This window comes from Orycteropus afer, unplaced genomic scaffold (assembly GCF_000298275.1).
Source record: "Orycteropus afer afer isolate SDZICR_OR568_19922 unplaced genomic scaffold, OryAfe1.0 scaffold00195, whole genome shotgun sequence".
In the NCBI taxonomy this organism is placed as follows: domain Eukaryota; kingdom Metazoa; phylum Chordata; class Mammalia; order Tubulidentata; family Orycteropodidae; genus Orycteropus; species Orycteropus afer.
In genome coordinates, this window is record NW_006921782.1 from 3,099,143 (window position 1) to 3,110,292 (window position 11,150).

Sequence of the window (11,150 nt, forward strand, 5' to 3'; positions counted from 1 at the left end):
CATTGTATTGGAAGTCTAAAAAAAAAAAGTAAAATACTCACTGCCATCAAGTCAAATCTGACTTATAGCGACCCCTCCTTGGGTTTCTGAGGCAGTATCACTACAGAAGTAGATTGCCCAACCTTCCTTCTGATGAGCATCTGGTGGGTTTGAACTGTCAGCCTTCTGGCTAGCAGTTAAATGCCTTAGTCACTGCGTCACCAGAGCTAGCCAAGTCAATAGGCAAAGAAGGGAAATAAAAGACATCCAAATTGGTAAGAAAGAAGTAAAATTATCCCTATTTGTAGATCACATGATCTTATACATAGAAAATCCCAGAGACTTAGCAAGAAAACTACTGGAACTAATTGAAAAATTCAGCATAGTGACAGGATACAAGAGCAACTTACAAAAATTATTGGATTCCTCTACACCAACAAATATCTACACCAAAAATCTTTGAAAAAGAAATAAGGAGAAAAGTAACATTTACAATAGCAAAAAAAAGGTAAAATACTTGGGAAAAATCTTACTAGGGATACAAGAAAAACTAAAAAGCACTACTTCGAGAAGCTGTTAAGATATGTACATAAATGGAAGGACATAGTGTGCTCATGGATAGGAAGAATGAACATTGTGAAAATGTCAATACTACCCAAAGCAATCTATGCATTCAATGCAATCCCGATCCAGATTCCATCAGCATTCCTCAAGGACATGGAAAAACTAATCACTGATTTTATATGGAAAGGAAAGAGACCTCAGATAAGACAAGCACTACTGAAGAAAAACAAAGTAGGAATTCTCACACTCCCAGATCTCAAAACCTGCAATACAGACACAATGACAGACACATAGGTCAGTGGAATAGGATTGAGAATCCAAAAATAGATCCATCCAAGTATGGACAGCTGATCTTTAGCAAAGGGCTGAAATCCATTAAATGGGGGAAAAGGCAGTCTTTAACAAATAATGCTGGCAAAACTGGAAATCCATCTGAAAAAAAAAAGTTAAATATCCATATCTCACACCATACATAAAAGCTAATTCAAGATGGATCAAAGATTTAATTGTAAAACCTAAACTATAAAGTTAATTAAAGAAAAAATAGGAGCAAACTTGTTGTTGTTAGCTACCATCAAGTCACATCCAACTCATATCAACCCTATCTACAAGAGAACAAAACAGTGACTGGTCCTGTACCAGCCTCACAATCCTTGCTATACCTGAGCCCATCGTTGCAGCCACTGTGTCAATCCGTCTTGTTGAGGGGCTTCCTCTTTTTCATTGACCCTCCACTTTATCAAGCATAATATCCTTCTCCAAGGACTGGACCCTTCTGACAACATGATCAAAGTAGGTATGATGAAGTCCAGCCATTCTCACGTCCAAGGAACATTCCAGCTGCACTTCTTCCAGGAAAGATTTGTTAGTTCTTCTGGTAGTCCATGGATCTTCAATATTCTTCTCCAACACCACAACTCAAAAGCATCAACTCTTCTTTGGGCTTTCTTATTCATTGTCCAGCTTTCACAGGCATATGAAGTGATTGAAAATACCATGACTTGGCTTACGGGCACCTAAGTCTTCAAAGAGACATTTTGCTCTTCAGCACTTTAAAGAGGTCTTTTGCAGCAGATTTGCCCAGTGCAATATGTCATCTGATTTCTTGGCTGCTGCTTCCATTGGTGTTGATTATGGAACCAAGTAATATGAAATCTTTGACAACTTTAATCTTTTCTCCATTTATCATAATGTTGCTTATTGGCCCCGTTAGGGGGACTTTCATTTTCTTTATGTTGAGACGATTTTAAACCATGCACTATCCCTTTGTCCTATTTGAATGACAGCCTCCTGGTCTATGTACAGGCTCCTCATGAGCACAATTAAGTGTTCTGGAATTCCCATTCTTCTCAATATTATTCATAATTTGTTATGATGTGCACAATCAGATTCTTTTGCATAGTCAATAAAACACGAGCAAACATTTCTGGTATTCTTTGCTTTCAGCCAAGGTCCATCTGACATCAGCAATGATATCCCTCATTCCATATCTTCTGAATCTGGCTTGCATTTCTGGAAGTTCTCTGTCAATATACTGCTACAAGCATTTTTGAATTATCTTCAGCAAGATTTTACTTGTATGTGATATTAATGATATTGTTCAACAATTTCCACATTCTGTAGGATCACCTTTCTTTTGGATCTCTTCCAGTCAGTTGGCCAGGTAGCTGTCTTCCAAATTTCTTGGCAGAGATGAGTGAGCACCTCCAGTGCAGCATTGGTTTGTTGAAACATCTCAGCAGTGGATATCCATCCCATCAATTCCTGGAACATGTTTTTTGCCAGTTCCTTCAGTGAAATTTTGACTTCTTCCTTTAATACCATTGGTTCTTGATCATATGCCACCTCCTGAATGGAAGAACATTGACCAGTTCTTTTTGGTACAGTGACTCTGTGTATTCTTTCCATCTTCTGTTGATGTTTCCTGCATCATTCAGTATTTTGCCCATAGAATCTTTCAATATTGTGACTAAAGGCTTGAACTTTTTCTTCAGTTCTTTCAGCTTGAGAAATGCTGAGTGTGTTCTTCCCTTTTGCTTTTCTAACTCCAGGTCTTTGCACATTTAATTATGGTAATTGACTTTGTATTCTTAAGCTGCTCTTCAAAATCTTCTGTTCAGCTCTTTTATATTATGATTTCTACCATTTGTTTTAGGTACTCTCCATTCAAGGGCAAGTTTCAGAATCTCTTCTGACATCCATTTTTGTCTTTTCTTCCTTTCTTGTCTTTTTAATAGCCTCTTGTTTTCTTCATGGATGATGTTCTCGATGTCATCCCACAATTTTTCTGGTTTTCAGTCATTGGTGTTCAATGCATCAAATCTATTCTTTAGATGGTCTTTAAATTCAGGAGGGATATAATCAAGGTCACATTTTTGGCTTTCATGGACTTGTTTTAATTGTATACACCTTCAACTTGAACTTGCATATGAGCAGTTGATGGTCTGTTTCACAATCAGCTCCTGGCTTTTGCTTTGGCTAAAGATATTGAGCTTCTGCATTGCTTCTTTTCACAGATGTAGTTGATCTGTTACTTGTGTACTCTGCCTGGCAAAGTCCACATTTATAGCCACAGTTTATGTTGCCGATAAAAGATGCTTACAATGAATAAGTTGTTGCTCTTGCAAAATTCTACCATACATTCTCTAGCATCATTTCTAACACCAAGGCCAAATTTTCCAACTACTGGTGATTCTTTTTTGTTTCCAACTTCTATACCAAAACCAAAAAACAAACTCACTGCCATCAAGTCAGCTCCAACACATAGCAACCCCTCTTTGGGTTTCTGAGGTGATGTCACTATGGAAGTAGATTGCCCAACCTTCATTCCAAGGAGTGGCTGGTGGATTTGAACTGCCAGCCTTATGGTTAGCAGTCAAATGCCTTAGGCACTAAGCCACCAATCAAAAACAAGAAAATGAAGCTCAGAAAACAATTTTGGTTATAATTACATCAAAAATAATAAAATACTTAAAATATATTTAACAAAATAATTGTCATTGGGTTAGTTTTCTTGGTTTAAAGTTTATGGTCATGGTTTTGTGAGTCTATCCAGTCAACTGTCCTAACATTTTTTAAAATTCCTGTTCTACCTCCTTGTTCAATGAGTAATGCCTGCAATTTTAAAAGCTTGTGAGCTGTCACCCAAGATAGAGCAACTGGTCTTTATTTACCTAGAGTAATAGAAGAAGAAGAAGACCTAGGAATTGGAGAAGGAAATGGACTGCAGGTTTAATTCCTTTCATAAACTATTTCCATTATCATGAGACCAGAAGAAATGGATGGTGCCTGGTTACCATTACTGCCACATCATATTAAAAACCTAGCTCAAAATGGATTCTCAAAGACCTCAATGAAAGAGATAAAACTACACAACTCTTAAAAGATATAGGTATAAATACCTTTGTGACTTTGGATTAAGAAAAAGTTTACTGGATATGGCACCAAAAGCATACTACATAACAGAGAGATAAATTGGAGTTCCTTAAAATTAAATAAATAAATAAATAAATAAAAATTAAAACCTTTTGTGCTTCAAATAACATGATCAATATCAATAAAGTGGAAGACAACTCAGAGAATGGGAGAAAATATTTTCAAATTGTTTATCATTTGCAAGAGTTTGGTACCTAGAATATGAAACGAAATCTTACAACTTCACAATAGTAAATATAAATTTCTAAATAAAAAAATGAGAAAAGAAGTTGAATAGATATTTTTTCAAAGTAAATATATAAATGACCAATAACCTTATAGTTAATGAATGTTTAACCGTTTGTACCACCCAGAATTGCAAATCAAAGTCAAAATGAGATATCACTTTAAGTGTAATAAACCAAAGCAAACTCACTGCTGTTGAGTCAGTTCTGACTGATAGCGACCCCTCCTTGGGTTTCCAAGGCAGTATGTCTGTGGGAGTAGATTGCCAAGTCTTCCTTCTGAGGAGTGGCTGGTGGGTTTGAACTTCCAGCTTTCTGGTTAGCAGTCAAATGCCTTAGGCACTATGCCACCAGAGCTCCTTCAAGTGCAATAAGATGGCAATAATATTAATAACTTCCCCAACCCTCCCCCCCCACCCCCCAATTAACAAGGGCTGTCAAGTATAGTGCAGTGAATTATTTGGTATGGCTTTCCCAGTCATGGTCTTTGTGGTGCCCACCAGATGACTGGATGGAACTATGTAAATGAGAGGTGCTTGTCATTTACCTGAAGCTCTGGTGGCATAGTGACTAAGGCATTTGACTGCTAACCAGAAGGCTGGTGGTTCAAATCCACCAGCCACTCTTCAGAGGGAAGGTTGGGCAATCTACTTCCATAGTGATACTGCATCAGAAACCCAAGGAAGGATTGCTATGAATCAGATTCGACTAAATGGCCATGTGTTGCATTGTTGTTTTGTTTTCATCTACCAAGGGGATTAGATAATTTGTTAATAATATGAATAATGTACATGGCACATTATTTATATTATGTTATATTATGTGTGAGAGTGGGACCGTGGAAATAAGGTGTACGGAACCCTAATGTGTAGATTGCTCAATTTTGCCATTTTGCTAGTCTTTAAGAGAAATCTCACTGCCATCAAGAGAGAAGAGCTGGAGCTGCAGTGGGGAACATCCTTGGACCTCCTTGGCAGAGAGACAACAAAGAGACAAAGGTGGCAGAGGCAGCTGAACTAAGAAACCAACCTGAGACAGAGTGGCAGGTTTGCTGGCCCACAGAACTGAGAGCACTTGTCAGGAGAGCTAAAAGAGTTTAGCAATACTTGCCTGAGCAAGGTAGAGGTTAGGCCTAGAGTCCGGGGGCCAAAGAAAGGCATGCCTATAGACATAACAGAGAAGAGACTGTCGTGATCAAAGAATTGTGTCCTGAGAGTGTAAGTTAAACTCTTACTTCCTAAATAAACTCCATAATTGTGAATATTACCTGTGAGTTCTGTGTGGGCATTGTAATGAATTACCAAACCAGTAGAGAGGTAGTGAGTGCTGTGGGATGGAAGGTTAGTGTTAGAGTTGGTAAAAAGGTTAAAGGGTGGCAACATGCCTGGCCTCATAGGAGTAAGTCTTGGGCTGCTGCTGATAGTGATTCTATCTCCCCCTCCTGAGGTTGGAAGAGGTCAGAGGAGGAAGATGCCACCCCTGTACCTTTTTTTGCATCAAGGATGTGAAGAAATTGGAACCCTAATTAATTACTGGAAGGAATGGAAAATTGTGCAGTCACTTTGGAAAGTAAGTTGGTGGTTCTCTAAAAAGAGAAACAGTTACCATATGACCCTGTACTTTTAATCCTAGGTATATATCTAAGAGAACTGAACACATAGCTTTACATTAAAACTTGTTCATGGAAGTTCATAGCAGCATTATTCATAATGGCCCCAAAGTGCAAACAGCCCAAATATCTCTCAACTGATGAATGAATAAAGAGTATGTGGTGTATTGATGATGTGGCATATAATTAGCCTTAAAAAGAATGCATGTTGCAACATGGATGAACCTTGAAAATACACTAAGCAAGACATAAAAAGCTACATATTATATGATTCTATTTTCTGAGTCTGGGTTTTCTAGAAGAGCAAAACAAAACACACACACACATACACAAACACACATATATACTTCAAGGAAGTGGCTCACAGTATTGTGGGAGTTGGCAAATCCCAAATTTGTAGGTCAAGTGGCAGACTGGAGTCTTTTGCTGGTTTACAGGATTGCAAGGATTGGTAAATCCAAAATCTGAAGATCAGGCACCAGGCCAAACTCTTCTGCAAATTTAAATCCCAAGAACCAGAAGAGAGGTAACAGGAAGATTGCAGAGTTTAGAGAAAGAATGAGCTTTGCCAAAACATCCACTTATATTCTGGAAACAGGCCACAACACTTAGAAAACTCCCCTTTCAACCAGTTGACAGATCATTTCATGGAGGATTACATTATATTACATGATGGAAGGGCTGCCAGTATGGTGTCTGCTGAACCACAGAGAATCGTTGTTGTTGTTGTTGGTTGCTGTCGAGTCATCGCCGACTCATAGCAATCCTATGTACAGCAGAACTAAACACTGCCCGGTCCTATGCCAGTCCCACAATCTTTGCTATAAACGAGCCCACCTTTGTAGCCACTGTGTCAATCCATCTTGCTGAGGACCTCCCCATTTTTCATTGACCCTTCACTTTACCAAGCATGATATACTTCTCCAGAGACTGGTCCCTTTTTACGTGACCAAAGTAGGTGACATGAAGTATGGCCATTCTCGCTTCCAAAGAGCATTCCAGCTGCACTGAGAGTCATAGCTTAACCAAATTGATGCATAACATTAACCAGAACATCCATGTATATGAAATATCTGAAACTGGCAAATCCATAGAGAAAGAAAATAGATTACCAGTTGCTAGCAACTAGGAAAAGGGAGAATGGAGAGTGACCTTTAATAGTCATCGGGTTTATCTTTAGAAGTTGTAAAAATATTCTGGAATTGGATAGTCATTATGGTTGCACAGCCACTGAATTATATACTTTAAAATGGTGAACTTTTACACTATGTGAATTACAGCTCAATTTAAAAAAAGAGAGGGAGACTAAAAGTTCCTTCTGTGGGCTTTGTAAGCATGAGACTTTCTGCAAGAAAAGAGAAACAATTTTTGAGGTGTGCCATACTAGGACCTGAGTGTAAGATTCTGAAACATGATTGTAATATTCCACTAATACAATATAGGAAAGAAAATTCATAAGTCTGAATAACGGACTTCTGGTAAGATGGAGGAATTAGAAGACAAACTACACAGACCCTCTTCCACAAAGAAAAGAGAAACCAATTGAGATACAGAAGATAATCCTGGAGCCCAAAACTACTCGAAAGGAAGTATATAGAAGTGGATTAGGCACCAACTAGTGGAAAAACCTGAACAAAAACAGTGAGTACGGAGATGGTTGGAGCAGCGGACTGTCAGCTACTCTGAAGGGACCAACAGCCTGAACATTTCCAAATGGTGTTGGGACCTGAAAATTGACCTAAAGATCAGCCCTGGTTGCCAAGGGCTGCAGGGATGACTGGACTGGTGGCCTATTACTAGCAAGAGAAACAGCAAGGAGGGAGACAACCTGAGCTGTGGACTTTCGGCTGTCTGGAAGATGAAGCCATTTTGATTGTTTACAAGCAGCAGCCATTTTGGATATTTAAAGTGACCAAGGACACAGCCATTTTGAATTTTTACAAGCAGTGGCCATGTGGGATTTTAAAGTGACAGCATTCTCATTCAGAATTCAGGGACCTAAGAATAGGCTCTGTTTGCCAAGGATGGCAGGGACATACAGGAGGCTGACAATGGGAAAGGAGACAGGTTGTGAGTGTATAAGTGCTGCCAACTAGTGAATAGAGGAGCAAAGCACAATACCCTGCTTACATAGATAACATAAAAAGAAAATAAAAATTGTGGGCAAGTCACTCCAATGTACAGTCACCATATGTTGTTGCTGTTGTTGTTATGTGCCGTTGATTCAGACTCAACTTATAGCAACCCCTCCTTCGGTTTCAAGGTGGTATCCCTATGGAAATAGATTGCCCAACCTTCCTTCCGAGGAGTGGCTGGGGGGGTTGAAACACCAGCCTTCTGGTTAGCAGTCAAGTGCCTTAGGCACTATGCTATGGAATAAGTAAAATAGGTTGATTTGCTCTCAGAGGAGTCAAAAAAGAGGTCTCTTTGAAGATATGCTGTTTGATTCAAGATCCTTGGGGTATTCAGACACATATTTGCAGAGAAGTGAAAATGCTAAGTAGGAGAAAAACACAATGAGGTTGAAAATTTTATTAACTGGATATATTCAAGAAAATCATCCAAAGAAACTACTTTTACCAGGGGTTCCAGTTGCTTCTGGAAGCAAGGGAGGAATGGGTACAGGAAACAATTGTATCCTTCAGACTTCCTAGATATGTTTAGTACAGGTGAGAACAGAGATCCCTATTGGAACTTCCAGCAGGTATATTGGGTGTCAGAGTGCAGGGGATAGAAGGAAGATAAGAAGAGCAGCAAGACAAAGAGGACCCTGTTTGGATGGAGTAAGAGAGATCAATGTTCAGTGACCACTGTAAGTTTGGAACTTTGCTGGGGGGGGAGGGGGATAACTAAATAGAATATTTGGAGAGGCTTCTGTGTGTTTAGATGTTGTCAAAAATGAAATGGAATGCTTGAAGATTCTATATCCTAGGAATTATTGAGCTGAAATGGATGGTATTTCCCACTTTGGGTTAGACAATTAGATGTCTACTATGCCATGAATAAAAAATATTCATCATCAAAAAGAACATTTCAAGATCTATCCTGAAGTACAATGCTGCCAGTAATAACCAGAAACCAAACCAAACTCACTGTGATCAAGTCAATTTGACTCATAGGGACCCCTCCTTGGGTTTCTGAGGTGGTGTCTCTATGGAAGTAGATTGCCCAATTTTCCTTCTTAGGAGTGGCTGGTGAGTTTGAACTGCCAGCCTTCTGGTTAGCAGTCAAATGCCTTAGGCACTACGCCACCAGAGCTCACATATACCTACAAGGAAAAACAGTTAATACGACTATCATTCAAATTTATGCACCAATCACTAATACTAAAGATGAAGAAATTGAAGATTTTTATCAATTTCTGCTGTCTGAGATTGATCAAACATGTGATCAAGCTGCATTGATAGTTACTAGTGGTTAGAGTGTAAAATTTAGAACCAAAGACAAAGGAACAGTAGTTGGAAAACATGGCTTTGGTAATAGAACCAAAAATGGAGACCTCATGATAAACTTTTGCAAGACAAACACTTATTTATTGGAGATATATTTTTTCAACAACATAAATGATGACTATATGCCTGGACTTCATCAGATGAAATACACAGGAAATGAATCATCTGCATCTGTGGAAAGAGGCAATGGAGAAGCTCAAAACAAAGCCAGGAGCATGTAGAACACATGCTCGATTACTCATATGCAAGTTCAAGTTGAAGGTGAAGACAATTAAGACAAGTTGATGAGAGCCAATGAATAACTTAAAGTATATTCCACCTGAATGTAGCCCCTCTCAAGAACAGATTTGATACATTGAATACTAATGACCAAAGACCAGACAAGTTGTGGGATGACATCAAAGACATCACATAGGAAGAAAGCAAAAGATAATTAAAAAGACAGGAAAGAAAGAAAAGACAAAATGGATGTCAGAAGAAGCTGAAACTTGCTCTTGTGCAGAGAGTAGCTAAAACAAATGGGAGAAATTATGAAGTAAAAGAACTAAGTACAACATTTCAAAGGGTGGCTCAAAAAGAAAAAAAAAATAAAGTGTTACATTGAAGTATGCAAAGATCAGGAGTTAGAAAACCAAAAGGGAAGAACATGATCAGCATTTCTCAATCTGAAAGAGCTGAAGAAAAATTTCAAGCTTTGAGATGCAATATTAAAGGATTCTATGGGCAAAATGCTGAACAACAAAGGAAGCATCAATAGAAAATGGAAGCAAGCAACACTCAGGAGGCAGCATATGATCAAGAACTGATGATTCTGCAGGAGAAAGTCTGAACTGCACTGAAGCCATTGGTGAAAAACTAGGCCCCAGGAATGAACACAATACAAACTGAAATATTTCAACAAACATGCAGTGTTGGAAATGCTCACTTGTCTATGCCACGAAATTTGGAAGACAGCTACCTGGCCAACTCACTGGAAGAGATTCATATTTGTGACCATTCCAAAGAAAGATCATCCAACGAAATGTGGAAATTATCTAACAATGTCATTAATATAACATGCAAGTAAAATTTTGCTGAAGGTGATTCAAAAATGATTATAACACTGCATCAACAGGGAACTTTCAGAAATTGAAGCTGGATTCAGAAGAGGACATGGAATGAGGGATATCATTGATGGTGTCAGGTGGATCTTGCCTGAAAACAGAATAACAGAAAGATGTTTACTTGTGTTATATTGACTATGCAAGGGAATTCGATAGTGTGGACCACAACAAATTATGCATGGGTTTATAAAGAGTGGGAATTCTAGAACACTTAATTTTCCTCATGAGGATCCTGTACACAGACCAAGAAGCAGTTGCTTGAACAGAACAAGGGATAGCATGTGGTTTAAAGTAAAGAAAAGTGTGCATCAGATTTGTATTATTTCACCATACTTTTTTAATCTGTATGCTGAGTGAATAATCTGAGAAACTGGACTATATGAAGAAAAGCACAAGATCAGTATTGAAGGAAGACTCATTAACTACCTGTGATAGACAGGTGACACAATCTTTCTAGTTGAAAGCAAGGAGGACCTGAAGCACTTACTAATGAAAAGAAGATCAGAGACTATAGCCTTCAGTGTGGATTACATTTCAAGTAAAGAAAACAAAATTTTTCACCAATAAGCATGATAAACAAAGAAAAGATTGAAGTTGTCAAGAATTTAATTTTACTTGAATTCACAGTTAATACCCATGGAAGCAGCAGTCAAGAAAAAGCAACATATTGCTTTGGGGGAATCTGTTACAAAAGACTTCTTGAAAGTTTTGAAAAGCAAAAATGCCACTGTGTTAGATTGGGTTCTCTAGAGAAACACAAAAACCAGCAAAGTGTATATATATA